This window comes from Giraffa tippelskirchi, chromosome 2, assembly GCF_054371585.1.
Source record: "Giraffa tippelskirchi isolate mGirTip1 chromosome 2, T2T-mGirTip1v1.2.pri, whole genome shotgun sequence".
Classification (NCBI taxonomy): domain Eukaryota; kingdom Metazoa; phylum Chordata; class Mammalia; order Artiodactyla; family Giraffidae; genus Giraffa; species Giraffa tippelskirchi.
This window is the reverse complement of record NC_137276.1, coordinates 47,478,056-47,495,872: the sequence shown is the minus strand read 5'-3', so window position 1 is coordinate 47,495,872 and position 17,817 is coordinate 47,478,056. Positions and strand designations below refer to the sequence as shown.

The following is a 17,817-nucleotide window of genomic DNA, read 5'->3' as shown; positions in this document are numbered from 1 at the left end:
CATAGCCTGGACTTAAATTAAAAAAAAAAAGTCAGTTTGTTCAGGTGAAGAAGTAGGCAATTATCTGCCAATGCTTTGGGAAAATAAGTAGTGTTGTCTATGGAGACCAGGCATCTTAGTTCATTCAGAAATATAAATGGGACAAACATTTTTAACCCCTGAATATATAGTTGTGATCCAATCAGGCAAAGCCCTAACATTTCCAGCATTCTCTCTAGATTGACTGGGTTCAGGGCTAAATGAAAATAGAGATACAGAGAAATGCTTTTTTAAAGGTAATAGTTAACTAACATTCAACTTCGTGGAAAGATAAGTAATTGAGTTGAGATGAAGCAACTAACAATATGTTAGAGGTTAAAAATAATAGTTTGCAGCATTGTAACCTCTATTTGACATTTGAGTTCAGCTGTAATTATTGATAGCATTAAAAGGCCTTAATTTTTCTTGCTGGTAAAGGTACGTGTACTTAGACTGATTATTTAGAGTAATGTTTTAACATAGTATTACTGTGGAAAACATTCCATTACAAATTCATAAGCAAATTACTACACATTTTAAAAATTGTACTTTTCAATTGACTGCAAGTATTTTAGGCCTCTGTCTTCAAATCATAGGTATTTTAATTTGGCAATGAATATGAAATTACTTTTTGACTTAAATGATCATGTTACTAAAATGCTTATTAATATTTTAAGAAGGTTGGAATCTCCATGTTTTTGGATTTAATATTTAAATTCTTATTACTTATTTTGATAATATTTAGTAAGAGGAAATAGTACCCATGCAATTAAACAAATTAGAATATACTGTAAGGAATTTTTTTTTTAATGGTTGAAATTTGTCATCACTGGGGTTAAATTTTGGCCTGGTATTCACTTACAATATACATAAACACATTTAATTATGAAGTAAAATAGTCTTAAGTATGATGTATGATGCACCTATATATGAAAATGGAGTGCACAAAGACACTTTACTGTGGGAACTGAACTGGAAGATTTATGAAAGCATGTGAAATTGCACCTAAAATTGTGTTGTTAGTGATTATGCTAAATTTATTGTACTTGATGAATGAATGTATTTAGTCTAGTCAAAGTTACTTTGGTTTAAATGTCTAAACAGTGTCTTTTTTAAAAAAAATGTGTAATTTGTACTATTGATGAGGGGGGTATTCTTGGACTGCAGGGGTTGTTGTCAATGTGTGATTTGTGTTTTTATAGAGTCATCTAATGTGATATACCAATTTTTATATAAGTGATATTTAGGTAATCCTAATAACTGTATATTTGACCACCTATTAAAATGTTTTGCATTGGAGCTTTTTTCATTAATTGTAATATGCTCACAGACTCCTGGTAGTTTGAAAATAACTTACTCATTCAACAAATGTTTGAGTACATGTTATGTACCAAAAACTATAGGAATCATTGGAGAGTCAAAGATGATTAAGACAAAATATTAATAGATAGAAGCATATGAATTGGAAATGAAAAAGTGCGTAAACTACTTTGTATTAATATTTTTTTCTGTCATAGTCTGAAATCTTTGGAATCAGCCTAGTAGGAGAAATAGACTATAAGAGAAAAATATTGACTAAACTGTGAAAATATATACTATAATTTAAAACCAGAAATAGGTAAGATATTTTTACATGTATTTGAAACTTCATGAGTCACTTAGTCACCAAGTTTTTGTTTTTTTTCCATTCATTCATTAAAGAGAACACAATCCGACGTCTACCTACTCTGTATCAGGCACTGTATTTGGCCTTGGAGATTCTAAAAAGTTGAATAAAGGATCTAGTACTTGCCCTCAAGATATGCACTGTCTGATAGAAGAAAAACATGTAAATGTGGGGAAAATGTCATTGGGGCTATGATGCATACTTATCAATATCCAGCAGAGATGGAGAAGGGAATCAGTTCTGATGGCATGTAAGAGGGTGAACACTTCACAGCAGTTGTGAGTCAAAGCTCTCGAAGGTTGTGTGGCATTACTCATGCCTGCTGCTGTGCACTGTGGGGAGGAGCAGTGCTGTGTGAAGTACACTCCTTCGGTATCTTTGGGATTGGTTTCAGGAGCCCCCACGGATACCAAATCCACAGGTCAAGCCCCTCATATAAAATGGCTAGTACAGTCAGCAGTCCATATTCATGGGTTTCAAATCCACAGATATGGAGGGCCTGCATACATTTATCTAAAAACCATATGTAAGTGGACACACCCAATTGAAACTTACAGTCTTTTTAAGACAGGCTCTTTATGGAAGAAGAAAAAAGACTGCTTGCCTAACCACTGAAAACAATAGAGAATCCCACTGCCATAGTCTCCAAGTTATGGCTAAGTATAACTAAATAGAGCCTGAAATGAAATAATAAATGAAAATAATAGTAGTATAACTAAGAGTGAAAAGCAATCACTTGGAGATTTTCTAAAAAATGCAGATTCTTATTCAGCATGTTTGGATGGGGTTTGTGATATTCCTGATTCATGGATCACACTTTGAATAGCAAGGTTTTCAAAAATCTTTTTGTGGAAGGCAGAGTGTATAGTGGAACTTGATCCAAGGAATGGAGAGCCATTTCAAAGCTAGGAGAGTGCTGAGAAAGAAAAGGGTTTACAATGTGAGGAAATACAGTCAACAAGGGTTCAAGGTAATGGCCATTCTGTCAGGCCATTAAACTTTCCTTTTGCAGCAGATCTTAAGAATTCTGTAATCATAGACATTCATTTTCTATTATTTGCATGTGAATGTTGACTAATTTGCCAACTGAAGGAAACATTCTATATATGCTTTTTAATTTACTTGCCATCTAACAACATTCCAGAAGTGCTTTAGGCATAAACGACATGGTATCATTGGTTTAGATACTCTGAAATAAAGTCAGATCTGTGTGTTTCTAAGAGAAGTTAGTTAAAATTGTTATTTAAGTTAATATAATTTGACAAACTGCCTTGGGATGGGCACAAAAAAGTGATGAATGTGGAAGACCCATGTGGACATGTTAGCCTATGGGAGAGTAAAAGAGTATCACCTCACACATTTTGAAGAATATGAATTTAAGTTTACATGTATGGGCTTAACTTACAGATTATAGAGCTTGGATCCAGTTCAAAGAATATCTTTGTTGTTATAAATTTGTTTAGAAGCTATAATGTAACTTAGTTCTCATCCATCTTAACTTCCATTTTTCACTCTAGTATGGTTGACTCTAACCCACTGTGGTTTGAGCAAGCTCTGGGAGTTGGTGATGGACAGAGAAGCCTGGTGTGCTGCAGTCCAAGGGGTTGCAATGAGTCAGACACTACTGAGCGACTGAACTACACTGAACTGAATGAACCTATCTAGGTTATGCCAGAGGCAGAGAGGACAGTCTAAGTTGCAGTAGCCTGAATACCCTGTCAGCAATTATTGCTGCAAACACCCCAAAATGTAAGTGGCCTAAACAACCAATGATCTTTTATTATTTGTATGGATCTGCAAGTTAATTGAGTGGTTCTGCTAATCTTGGCTGGACTTGGGCATCTACGATCAGCTGGCAGGTTGGCTGAGTGGGGCCTAGTGAGGATGGGTTGTGAGCTAGTCCAGTCAGGCGAGTTCAGGCATTTTCTCTTAATAGTAGTTTTGGGTCCAAGAGAAGATTGCCAAATCCTGAGTCAGTGTGGGAGGACTCTACAGAAGTACATGCCAGGATGCCACAATGCAATCAACAGCATGCTCTAATCTCAGACCAGCTCACATGGGACCCCAGAAAATCAAGTCTTATCATGTCATTCATGGTCCATGATTTTTCATCAGGAAGAAGTATTAGATCAGGCTCAGTTCAGTTCAGTTCAGTCGTGCAGTTGTATCCGACTTTTTTCCACCCCATGGCCGGCAGCATGCCAGGCCTCCCTGTCCGTTGCCAACTCCCGGAGTTTACTCAAACTCATGTCCATTGAGTCAGTGATGCCATCCAACTGTCTCATCCTCTCTCGTCCCCTTCTCCAGCCTTCAGTTTTTCCCAGCATCAGGGTCTTTTCCAATGAGTCAGCTCTTCACATCAGGTGGCCAAAGTATTGGAGTTTCAACTTCAGTATCAGTCCTTCCAATGAATATTCAGGACCGATTTCCTTTAGGATGGGCTGGTTGAATTTCCTTGCAGTCCAGCGGACTCTCAAGGTTCACACAGTTCAAAAGCATCAATTCTTCAGCGCTTGGCTTTCTTTATAGTCCAGGTCTTACATCCATACATGAGTGCTGGAAAAACCATACCTTTGACTAGATGGACTTTTGTTGGCAAAGTACTGTCTCTGCTTTCTAATATGCTGTCTAGGTCACCATCTGCAGTGATTTTGGAGCCCCCCAAAATAAAGTCTGTCACTGTTTCCACTGTTTCCCCATCGATTTGCCATGACGTGTTGGGACTGGATGCCATGATCTTAGTTTTCTGAATGTTGAGTTTTAAGCGAACTTTTTCACTCCTTTCACTTTCATCAAGAGGCTCTTTAGTTCTTCACTTTCTGCCATAAGGGTGGTATCATCTGCATATCTAAGGTTATTGATATTTCTCCTGGCAATCTTGATTCCACCTGTGCTTCATTGAGCCCAGCGTTTCTCATGATGTACTCTGCATATAAGTTAAATAAGCAGGGTGACAATATACAGCCTTGACATACTCCTTTCCCTACTTGGAACCAGTCTGTTGTTCCATGTCTGGTTCTAACTGTTGCTTCTTGACCTGCATACAGATTTCTCAAGAGGCAGGTCTGAATTTTCCACAGTTTGTTTCAATCCACACAGTCAAAGGATTTGGCATAGTCAATAAAACAGAAGTAGATGTTTTTCTGGAACTCGCTTACTTTTTTGATGCTCCAACGGATGTTGGCAATTTGATCTCTGGTTCCTCTGCTTTTCTAAATCCAGGTTGAACATCTAGAAGTTCACAGTTCACGTACTGTTGAAGCCTGGCTTGGGGAATTTTGAGCATTACTTTACTAGCTTGTGAGATGAGTGCAGTTGTGCAGTAGTTTGGTCATTCTTTGGCATTGCCTTTTCTTTGAGATTGGAATGAAAACTGACCTTTTCCAGTCCTGTGGCCACTGCTGAGTTTTCCAAATTTGCTGACATATTGAGTGCAGCACTTTCAGAGCATCATCTTTTAGGATTTGAAATAGCTCAACTGGATTCCATCATCTCCACTAGCTTCATTCGTAGTGATGCTTCCTAAGGCCTACTTGACTTTGCATTCCAGGATGTCTGGCTCTAGGTGAGTGATCATACCACCGTGGTTATCTGGATCATGAAGATCTTTTTTGTATAGTTCTGTGTATTCTTGCCACCCTTTCGTAATATCTTCTGCTTCCATTAGGTCCATACCATTTCTGTCCTTTATTGTGCCCATCTTTGCATGAAATGTTCCCTTGGTATCTCTAATTTTCTTGAGAAGATCTCTAATCTTTCCTATGCTATTGTTTTCCTTTATTTCTTTGCATTGATCACTGAGGAAGGCTTTCTTATCTCTCCTTGCTATTTGGAACTGAACTCAGATGGGTATATCTTCCCTTTTCTCCTTTGCCTTTTGCTTGTCTTCTTTTCACAGCTATTTGTAAGGCCTCCACAAACAACCTTTTTGCCTTTTTGCCTTTCTTTTTCTTGGGGATGGTCTTGATCCCTGCCTCCTGTACAATGTCACGAACCTTCATCCATAATTCTTCAGGCACTCTTGTCTAGCAGATCTAATCCCTTGAAACTATTTGTCACTTTCACTGTATAATTGTAAGGGATTTGATTTAAGTCATACCTGAATGGTCTAGTGGTTTTCCTGACTTTCTTTAATTTATGTCTGAATTTGGCAATCAGGAGTTCATGATCTGAGCCACAGTCAGCTTCCAGTCTTGCTTTTGCTGACTGTATAGAGCTTTTCCATCTTTGGCTGCAAAGAATAGAATCAATCTGATTTCTGTATTGACCATCTGGTGATGTCCATGTGTAGAGTCTTCTCTTGTGTTGTTGGAAGAGGGTGTTTGCTATGACCAGTGCGTTCTCTTGGCAAAACTCTATTAGCCTTTTCCCTGCGTCATTCTGTACTCCAAGGCCAAATTTGCCTGTTGCTCCAGGTATTTCATGACTTCTTACTTTTGCATTCCAGTCCCCTTAATGAAAAGGACATCTTTTTGGGGTGTTAGTTCTAGAAGATCTTGTAGGTCTTCATAGAACCGTTCAACTTCAGCTTCTTAAGCGTTACTGGTTGGGGCATAGACTTGTATTACTGTTATATTTAATGGTTTGCCTTGGAAACGAACAGAGACCATCTGTCGTTTTTGAGATTGCATCCAAGTACTGCATTTCAGACTCTTTTGTTGACTATGGTGGCTACTCCATTTCTTCTATAGGATTCTTGCCCACAGTAGTAGAGATAATGGTCATTTGAGTTAAATTTACCCATTCCAGTCCATTTTAGTTCGCTGATTCTTAGAATGTCGACATTCACTCTTGCCATCTTCTGTTTGATCACTTCCAATTTTCCTTGCATGGACCTAGCATTCCAGGTTCCTATGCAATATTGCTCTTACAGCATCGGACTTTACTTCCATCACCAGTCACATCCACAACTGGATGCTGTTTTTGCTTTGGTTCCATCTCTTCATTCTTTCTGGAGTTATTTCCCCACTGATCTCCAGGAGCATACTGGGCACTTACTGACCTGGAGATATCATCTTTCAGTGTCCTATTTTTTTGCCTTTTCATACTGTTCATGGGGTTCTCAAGGCAAGAATACTGAAGTTGTTTGCCATTCCTTCTCCAGTGGACCACATTTTGTCAGAACTCTCTACCATGACCATCCATCTTGGGTGGCCCTACACAGCATGGCTCATAGTTTCATTGAGTTAGACAAGGCTGTGGTCCATGAGATCAGATTGGTTAGTTTTCTGTTATCATGGTTTTCAGTGTGTCTGCCCGCTGATGGAGAAAGGTAAGAGGCTTATGGAAGCTTCCTGATGGGGGAGACTGATTGAGGGGGAAATGGTCTTGTTCTGATGGGCGGGGCCATGCTCAGCAAATCTTTAATCCAATTTTCTATTGATAGGCAGAGCTGTGTTCCCTCTCTGTTATTTGACCTGAGGCCAAGCTATAGTGGAGATAAAGGTCCCATGCAGACAGTGTTGCACTCAGGGCCCCCTACCCTGCAGCAGGCCTCTGCCGACCCATGCTTCTGGCAGAGACTCCTGGGCACTCACGGGCAAGTCTGGGTCAGTCTCTTGTGGGGTGACTGCTCCTTTCTCCTGGGTCCTGGTGTGCACAAGGTGTGCCCTCCAAGAGTCTGTGTTCCAGTCCTGTGTAAGTTCTGGCGGCTCTATGGTGGGGTTAATTGCGACCTCCTCCAAAAGGGCTTATGCCATACCCAGGTCTAATGCATCCAGAGCCCCTGCCCCTGCAGCAGTCCACTGCTGACCCATATACCTCCTCAGGAGACACCCAAACACAGTTCTGACTCAGTCTCTGTGGGGTCTCTGGGTCCTGGTGTGCACAAGGTTTGTTTGAGCCCTCTGAGAGTCTCTGGCAGTATGGGGTTTGATTCTAAATGTGATTTCGCCCCTCCTACCATCTTGCTGGGGCTTCTCCTTTGCTGTTGGATGTGGGCTATCTCCTCAAAGTCGTTCCAGTGCCACGCAGCCGCTGCTCCCGCTGCAGTGCTGCGCAGGAAGTTTTAAATATGCAATACATCAAATATCCAATGGATATATTATTATTAGTTATAGACACCATGCTGTACATTATATCCCCATGAATGACTTACTTTATGGCTAGAAGTTTGTACTTTCTGACCCCATATAAAAGCTGACTTAAAACTCAACATTTAAGAAACGAAGATCATGGCATCCGGTTCCATCACTTCATGGCAAATGATGGGGAAAATGTGGAAACAGTAACAGTTTTCTTGGGCTCCAAAATCAGTGTGGCTGGTGACTGCAGCAATGAAATTAAGACACTTGTTCCTTGGAAGGAGAGCTGACAGACATAGACAGTGTTGTTAAAAAAGCAGAGACATCACTTTGCCAACAAAGGTCCATCTAGTCAAAGATATGGTGTTTCTAGTAGTCATGTATGGATGTGAGAGTTGGACCATAAAGAAGGCTGAGCGCTGATTAATTGATTCTTTCAAATTGTGGTGCTAGAGAAGACTCTTGAGAGTCCCTTGGACAGCAAGGAGATCAAATCAGTCAGTCCTAAAGGAAATCAACCCTGAATATGCATTGGAAGAACTGATGCAAAAGCTGAAGGTCCAATCCTTTGGCCACCTGATGCTGGGAATGATTGAAGGCAAAAGGAGAAGGGAGCGACAGAGGCTGAGATGGTTGGATGGCATCACTGACTCAATGGACATGAGTTTGAGCAAACTCCAGGAGATAGTGAAGGACAAGGAAGCCTGGCATTCTGCAGTTCATGAGGTTGGAAGAGTCAGAGATGACTTAGTGACTAAACAACAACCCATTTTGTACCCCTGACCCTCCACCAATCTGTTCTTTGTGTTTATGAGTTCTTTTTTTTTTTTTTTTTTAATTCCACATATAAGTAGGTTCCGAAGATCCTATTGAAGGATCACAACTGGAGCGACCTAGCACAGTAACATAAGTAGGATCAGGTGATGTTTATTTTCTCTGTTTTTTTTCCAGTCAGTATAATGCCTTCAGGGTCCACTATGGGCAACATGGAGATACTCTGAATAGTAAAGAAGACGTTGAAAAGGCCAAAACTAAATACTGGATTATTTCTATTTGAGAGTACTACCTAACACAGGAAAAGAGTTTAAGTATTTACATTGGTTCAGATTATATACATGAATTAAAAATTTTAACTTGTAGCTAACCAGAGAGCTTTTTTATGAATATGTAGACAAAGTATATGTAAATTTCAAGATGTGCCATGTATGGAAATGTTTATTTTAGCTTTTTTCCTTTTTTTTTTTTTTTTTACTATTTTATTGAAGTACAATTCAAGCTGGTTTAGAAAAAAATTATGATTTAAATTTGTGAGCCATCACCACAATCCAGTTTGGGAACTTTTTCATCAACCCCCAATTTGGGAACTTTTTCATCAACCCCCAAATTTCCTTTAAGCATATTGCACTTTTTTCACTGTTCTTAACAGGACCGAGAGAGGAAACACACACACACACACACACAAACACACACACACACGTCTCACTTTAAGGGAAAAGAAAAATCACACACACACACACACACACACACACACGCGTCTCACTTTAAGGGAAAAGAAAAATCACCCCCCCACACACACACACGCACACACGTCTCACTTTAAGGGAAAAGAAAAATCACACACACACACACACACACACACACACACACACACACACACACACACACGTCTCACTTTAAGGGAAAAGGAAAATCACCTAGTACCACCTAGTGGTTTTTGAGTAGATAGCAAGTTGATATCTGAATTCCTGAAATCCTCAGATTCGTGTTTCCTTGTTTTCTTCCGTGGGATCACTAAATCAGCTATAAATATTTACAGTTTATGAATGAAATTCAATTTGAAAGTATCTACAAAGTTATCTAAAACCATTACTAGATAAAATTTTAAAAGCTTAATTAAAATTAATGGCATTCTTCAATTGAAAGTTTACTTGAAGTCTCAATATGTTTAGCTGATAAGTGGTCACAACTGAAGCAGGAATGGGGACTACTTGTTCCCTACTTGATGAAACTAATTTTATAAATACAAGATTGGAGAAATACACAAAAAATAAAAAAGAGTGATTGGGAAATGAATAAATTCTTCCTTTTGGTCTTATTTCTCTCTCGAGTGTGTATTTATAGTTGAACACTTTTATTTTTAAAGGTGAATATCAAATTTTTAAAATATTGCAAAAATATCCACCAAAGTCCATGAAAGATAGTAATTTTCCATTACTTCCCCCCTCCTGGATTCTTCTCTATGCTGCTGCTGCTGCTGCTGCTGCTAAGTCGCTTCAGTCGTGTCCGACTCTGTGTGACCCCATAGACGGCAGCCCACCAGGCTACCCCGTCCCTGGGATTCTCCAGGCAAGAACACTGGAGTGGGTTGCCATTTCCTTCTCCAATGCACGAAAGTGAAAAGTGAAAGTGAAGTAGTTCAGTGGTGTCTGACTCTTAGCAACCCCATGGACTGCAGCCTATCAGGTTCCTCTGTCCATGGGATTTTTCAGGCAAGAGTACTGGAGTGGGGTGCCATCGCCTTCTCCATTCTTCTCTTTTGGTGGCAGTAAATACGTCATTCACAGGCTAGGACTGAAGGCGGTAGCTAACTCAAGGAGCACCTGACTCAGCCTCACAGCTTAACTTTCTTGCTGGAAACCCCACATGTTACCTGAGTTCATTGGAGCTCAGTGACCCAAAATTAATTAAATTGTGATCAACAATGTAATATTTATATGGTGAAATGCACATATTTTTCAGATAGCATTCCTAAAAAGCAGTACTTTATTCTAGAAATATGTTTCAGAGAAACCGTAATTTCAGTTATATAATTAGAGATGTCAAATCGAATAATAATAATTACCTAATATAGGTTCCAATCCTGCCTTAACTCGTACTATTTGTGTGATCTTGGGCAAGTCACTGGACCTCCTTTTGCTGAATCTCTCTCAACTAAAAGCAGGAGATAATAAACAATGCATGTATACCATATAGTAAGAACACAATGAATGTTAGATATTGTTGCTATTACTTTACTATTAGTATTATTTTCTTAGAGTGGTGTATGAAGGGTGGCTTAACCTGTGACTGTAGAAGAAATCTGATCACACCACTTTAATAGGTGTAAATACAAAATAAAAGTATGGAAATGGTAGGGCTCAGGTGCTGTCCTTGGTTCTGAAACCACCATCACTCCGGAGGGCAAGATTGTTGTGAAACCTTAGGATATTGGGGATTTCCAAGTGAAGGGAAATGTGTACACACACATACACACACACAGAGAGGAAGAGTGTGAGGAAGAGAGAGAGAGAAGCATAGCTCTGGAGAATTTGCCAGGATGATGAGTGGGAAAAAAAAAATGGTGCTTCGTATTTATAAATTTCATTGCTTGCTGTCATCAAGACAGAAATAAATCCCTTGCTTTTGGCAGAAAGCTATGGGCATGTATCTAGGGGGTAGTTTATATATTTCTTCCCTTGAACTATCATTGTTGTATTTCCTTGTTACACTAAGTAATTGTTTGAGATTAGTATCTAATCACTAAACCGTAAGTCCCCTGAGGGCAGAGACTGGGTCTTGTGCACTCTGATGAGAACAAAGAATAATACCTGTTTCTTAGTCAGCTCGAGCTGCCTTAACAAAATACCATAAACCAAGTGGCTTAAATAAAAATAATTTTTTTCCTCACAACTCTGGAGGCTAGAAATGTGAAATCATGGTGTCAGCACGGTTGACCCTCTTGCTGTGTCCTAATATTGTAGAAAGAGAGAATGAGAGAGAGAGAGTCCTCTGGTGGCTCTTCTTATAAGGATACAAATCCTATCACTGGGGCTCTAACCTTATGACCTCATCTAACCCTAATTACCTCCTAAAAGCTCCACCTCCAAACACCATCACACTGGGACTTAGGGCCTAAACATGGATTCTGGGGGGATGAAAACATTCAGTTCAGGGCAGCATGGAAAGCGGGAAGTGCACAGTGCATGTCACACTGAAGGCCCTCAAGAAATGGCAGTTACATACAAAGGGAGAACTGTAATCTGGGTCTCAGTGTTTCAGTTTCACTATATAGTTCTTTTCCATGTTACAGGTCACATATCATGAACCAGGTAGCAGCATATACAGCTTTGTCATTGTCTTTGTTTCCTTAGCTACTTGCACAAGCTCAGCATGGAAGGTGTTCAGACTGGCTCTGCTGGGAGAGGCAGTGAGACAGAGATGTGAAACACATCAGGACAGAGCCTGAGCACCAGAAAAGGTCCTAGCTACTGCTTTCAGTGGAACAGCTGTTGGTTGGAACCTATGTGGACTTCGTTCTAAAGGTAGTTTAACGTAGCATATAATCACAGGTAAAACTTGCAGAGCTGTTATTATGTGCCATCTGTTCTAAGCTCTTATATATGTTGACTCATTTTAGTAATTGCAAAAACTCTTAAGAGGTAAAAAAATTATTGTAATTTCACAAATGGGGAAACTGAGGTAAAAATATGTAAAGGACACAGTTCAGCTCATGACACCATCTTTGCCCAACTTTGGTATTTATAGCTCCTCTTACTCATTTTCCATTTTTGCCTATCTTGTACCTACACTTCCCTGCTAAACCTCTCCCAAGACTTCAGAAGTAAGCTTGGGGACTAGTGAAGAGTAATGCCTCTCTGCACAAACACATTTCAGACCCCGGGACATGGGAAAATGTATGTGTCATGTGAAAGAAGATTATTTTCACTGGCTACAGTTAGATTCATCCCTAGGGTATCATGAATTATTTATCTGGTACCAGCACTGACTCTGATAGGCAGCCAGTGGCACTCCAGGAAAGAGATAGTGTTGCCACTTCCTACATTATTCTCTCTTTTATGCACTTTTTGGGAACAAATGCAAATGTTAGATGGATTTTACTTGTGTATCTACATTTCTTTGAGTGCTATGGGGGACAGCAGAGAAGAGGTAGAATAAAATGTGATATTTCATCCCTGTTCAGTCAATGGGGTGAGGATCTTGGGTCTGCTGACCCTTGATATAAGTGCAATGACCTTCAACTCTAGTGCCAGCACCTTGCCTTGTATCACAACCCTCCATCTCTTGGCTTTTGCTTTTCTACTCATTTATTCTCATTTTCCTGCTTGCTTCTATCATGAATCAGTCATAGGTGACAATATGTCTCTTGATTCTTTCTGTGTGTGACAGAATCTTAAGATTTTGCTTTGAAGGTTGAAGACTAGAATGTTTCTGTATAAAGAAATCAGACTTTTATAAACTGATAAGCCTAGGCTATCTTGTTTCCTGGGAAATAAGTGGAAAGGGTCTGAGAGAGGAAATTGTGGCTTTTCATATTAATTGAGAGGAGTCAGTTATTCCAAAGAAAATATTCTGCTCTGTATTCAGTTAAACAATTTATTTGTCAAATACCCATTCATTTAACAGAGATACAAAAGAGGTGTTAAAAGTTCTTGTCATAGCATGCAAAGAGGTTTATACGATTTTTTTGCTGCTGCTGCTAAGTCACTTCAGTCGTGTCCGACTCTGTGCGACCCCATAGATGGCAGCCCACCAGGCTCCACCGTCCCTGGGATTCTCCACGCAAGAACACTGGAGTGGGTTGCCATTTCCTTCTCCAATGCATGAAAGTGAAAAGTGAAAGTGAAGTTGCTCTGTTGTGTCCGACTCTTCGCGACCCCATGGACTGCAGCCTACCAGGCTCCTCCGTCCATGGGATTTTCCAGGCAAGAGTACTGGAGTGAGTTGCCATTGCCTTCTCCAATACATTTTTCTTAGGGTGAAAGAATTGAAAAGATAAAAACATTAGTAAATCATGGAATATCATGAACAGAAATGCAAAATAGTCTGATTTTAAGTATACATAGTTGACTGCCATCAATCCTCAGGGTCTGAACTTCCTAATCAGTCCCACTTTATAAGACCACAGATAGCATTAATTTGAACACTCCATGAAAGGTACATGCTTAAAAATTAAATATTGGACTAAATAAAGATTTTCCTAGAGGAAAATTCCATATATATATTTTTTCTTTCCAAAGCTACTTTTGGCATGTTTTTGAAATCCAAATCTGAGCACCAAAGACTTTTTTACAACTAAATGAGAACATCAGAAGGGAGCTGGAACCTTCATAGAAGTCCAAGGGTAAAAAAAAAAAAAAATTCATTGAAGTGTATCAACTGTGACAGAGCATGCCAGCTCTCTGCTCAGTATCCATTCTCTGCTCCTTCAACATAAATGTAAAACCCCAGTTATCACCTTGGTATATGGAAGCCTTACTGTAAAGTATACATATCCCAGACCTTGAGAAAGCTCTGAGGTGTCATGTATAGTCATGTGAACAAATTCTGGTCTGTTGGTTGTGAGCTGTGGTCATGTGTGTATTTTTCAGGCCATGTATTTTTTAAAGGAAGGGATTTCCCATTCCCCTCCATTTCCTTCTTTTTCTGATGTCTGGAATGCAAATGTGGACTATGCATATGTGTGTAACAAACCAGCCTTGTATCTCATTGTTTTCATTTGCTTATCTCTGAATATTAATGAGGCTGAACATATTTTTCATATACTTATTAGTCATTTAAGCACAGCATCTAACTCAGTGAATTGGGAAAGGGTAACAAAGCACATCAAAAGAGATAAGAAGAAAAGAAGTAATAAACATTTCTATTTTTAACCTTAATTCCTAATGAGTGCTTGTAGAACAATCAATTTCCTTCTAAGTGCTGGCTTAGCTATGTCAAATAATTTTTTACATGAGTGGTGTTTTGTTCATGTTCAGTTCTAAGCAGATCTTTATTTTCTCTGTTTTTCTTTTTTTTTTTAACTCCACGAGTTGCCTGGTCTTATGTTATTTAATCCTCAAGCATTTGAAGGGTCTTAATAACTATATTTTTTGGCATTAATTTCAAATTTTATTGCACTATGGTTGAAGTAATCTGAGTTGTATATTGATCTTTTGGGATTTATTAAGATTATTTCAAAGACCTAAAATGGTTTACTTTTATAAATGTTTTATGTGTATCCAAAAAATATATATTCTTAATGGCTCTGTGTGTGTATATTCCAACATTTAATATATTTGATAAATCCAGTACAGTATTAATTGTTCACATCTTTGATATCATCACTTATTCTTGTCTGTTTGTTATATCACTTTCCGAGAGGACTATGTTGTAAATATATAACATAGTTTTAGAATTATAGTTGTTCTTCTTAGAATAATGCTTTTTGCAATTATTTTGATGATCACCTTATGATTATTCTGGTGTTTGCCAAACAATTATAGAAGTTGATTGTGTTTATTTCTTGGCTTGATTAGATCTTTTCAATGATTGTGGCATTGGAGGACATTCTTGAGAGGGAAATTTTATTTTAGTTATTATTTCTCTCTCTCTTGCTGTGCTCAGCTACTCTTCTTTAGTGGTTTTGCAACTGTAAGAAGAAGTGTGGAATTTTGACAAGAATGGATATTTTCAGGGAGTTTTACCCAGAATGACAACACTGCTAAAAGATTCAGCTGAAAATGTGGGGACTGTGCTGAATGAATGGTTACGCTTAGTACTGGCAGTGTTGTGTATCTCTGGGAGGGGAATGTGGAAGTGTATGTTGAATCCATGTTAGCAAAAATCTTTGAAATGAGGCTCTTCATTTTATCCTGCAGACTTTGTACAGTTCTGAAATACTGTTGGTTTGGCTTTGCTTCTGATTTCTTAATAATAGAACAGGGAAAACATTTACTTAATATTATTCTCAACATTGTCATGTAAACTACTTGTGACTGTTTGTGACATTATTTGAAGATCTGAAATGATAAACCCCCAATGTCTGAAAAATTATCTCATTATTACTCTCAAAACAATGTCTTCAGTGAATGTCTACAGCTATATAAGTGACGTACCTAAAGTCACTGGCTGACACAGTTTGACTTTTATCATGATTTAGTATTCTTCTGGATCAATGATTCCCTAATTTGACAGTGTTATCAGGAGATCAATTTGAATTATAGATGCTTAGAGTTCCAGAAATATAAAGCCAAACACATCATTCCTTTATTTTGTTTTATTATCATTTACTAGTTTGTATTGCACTATAATTATTTAAATCTTTGTGCTAAAAACTTATAGTTTTCCCCCAGTATTCATTGTTCTCGCCCCAATTTTTAAACTCCAATTTTTGGTTCAGTGCTTGGTTACTCAGAAAAAAGAACAGATTTCCCAGCCTCTTTTGTAGCTAGATATGGCCAAATGATTATGTTCCACTCAATGGGATGTATCTGGAAGTAATGTATAAAGTTGAGGGGGGGGAAATCTGCCTTCTTTTATACTTTCTTATATTTGTTAGGTAGATAAAGATGTAATAGCTGGAACTACAGCATTTATCTTGGACAATGAGGTGACCTTTAGGCTAGAAATCCTATAGAGAGCAATAACAAGATAATAAGTTTGATCTCTTATACTACAAGTGCTTTAAGAGCTCTGATATGGCTACCATTTGGCTTCTTGAATATGAGAGAGAAATAAACTTCCATTTTCGTTTAAACCACTATGATTTTTAGCTATTTGGCACTTACATTCTAATATAATCTTAGCTAACAGACTCTACAATGTTTTTGCATGTCAAGCATACACGTTCCATTCTTCAGGATATACTATCTCAGTTTTCCTATTTTTATACATGTGATTAGATGAGGCTGAGACTAGTACCCCAGTTACAAGGAAGGGCATGTGAGCCTTGCCTCACCAATCGTAGCATTCCATCTCGTGGGCCTCAGTGATTGGTTCACAGATAGTCACAGGATCCATCCCAGACTAATGAGGTGCAATCTGGGACTTTTGTTAGAACTAATAGGAAGGAGAAGCTCTTTTTCCACCACAGTTGATAAACTATGAGGACTTGAATCTGAGGCTCTTTTTAGCATAAACGAGAGCTTGTCTGAAGGAGAGGCCAACACAGGAAAAATATTGGCATGGAGTTCACACACACACATACACCCACCCACCCACACACAAAGACACCAAAAGATTGTAACATCATTTGAGCATTTTGATCTAGCCATCCCTGAAGCTAAATATTCCTGGCCTCTAATTACTTGAGTCAATAATTCTCAAGCCAATTGAACTTGTCATTTATGACTAAAAGTTCCTGATTATTACTTCTCCTCTTTACTTAGTTACAAAATGTTTTGCATGTGCCATTTTCTTATTTTAATTCTCAAAACATACATATCAATTAGGTAGGAAAACTAAGACTGGATTTTATTCTTTTTTTATTTTTGCACTTTTCATAGACAACAGTATCTTCAAGAGAGCTAGTACCTGACAATGGTATGACCAACCATTGCTGCTGCTGCTGCTGCTAAGTCGCTTCAGTCGTGTCCAACTCTGTGCGACCCCATAGACGGCAGCCCACCAGGCTCCGCCGTCCCTGGGATTCTCCAGGCAAGAACACTGGAGTGGGTTGCCATTCCCTTCTCCAATGCATGAAAGTGAAAAGTGAAAGTGAAGTCGCTCAGTCGTGTCCGACTCTTAGCGACCCCATGGACTGCAGCCTACCAGGCTCCTCTGTCCATGGGATTTTCCAGGCAAGAGTACTGGAGTGGGGTGACCAACCACTATCAGATATCTAATTTTATTTTGAAGGCCAGAACTCATAGAATGCTTATTACTATTTCCAAAGTAGTCACATTGGGGTCTTTAAGCATCTTTCAATAAATGTTACTGCTACTGCTCAGTATATTTTGAGAAATGGTCTTATAAATTGCCTTCAACATCTGTGGCATTTTTTTTTCTTTGTAACTCAATAGTAATAAGCCTTTATCATGTGAAAATGACTTGGCTTCTGCAAACAGCCAAACGAGTTGAAATTAAGTCTACTAAGTTTAGAGAGAAAGAGACTCAGGAGCAAAAGTGGAAGAAGGGATACTAGAAAGGAAATGAACTTTTAATACATTTCATTAAAACTCATTAAAATATATTTAGTAGGCATTATTAACTTCAGTTTACCTAGGAGAAGTTGTGTAAATGGCCTGAGGATTCATAGTCCTTGTAGCCAGGGCTAGGACCCAATCTCAGATCTGTCTCACTCCAAAGACTGACTTTTTCCACCATTTTGCCTCCTTAAGGCTGACTTTGTTT

General features: G+C 38.7%; 1 long non-coding RNA gene across 1 annotated transcript; it reads left to right on the top strand.

Annotated features, from left to right (window-relative positions):
* The first annotated feature begins 1,535 nt into the window (after positions 1-1,535).
* LOC145533159 (uncharacterized) lies at positions 1,536-13,468 on the top strand. Its single transcript, XR_014073898.1, has 3 exons — positions 1,536-1,636; positions 3,202-3,433; positions 11,838-13,468. It is a non-coding gene; the product is annotated as an uncharacterized LOC145533159 (long non-coding RNA).
* Positions 13,469-17,817: the final 4,349 nt, after the last annotated feature.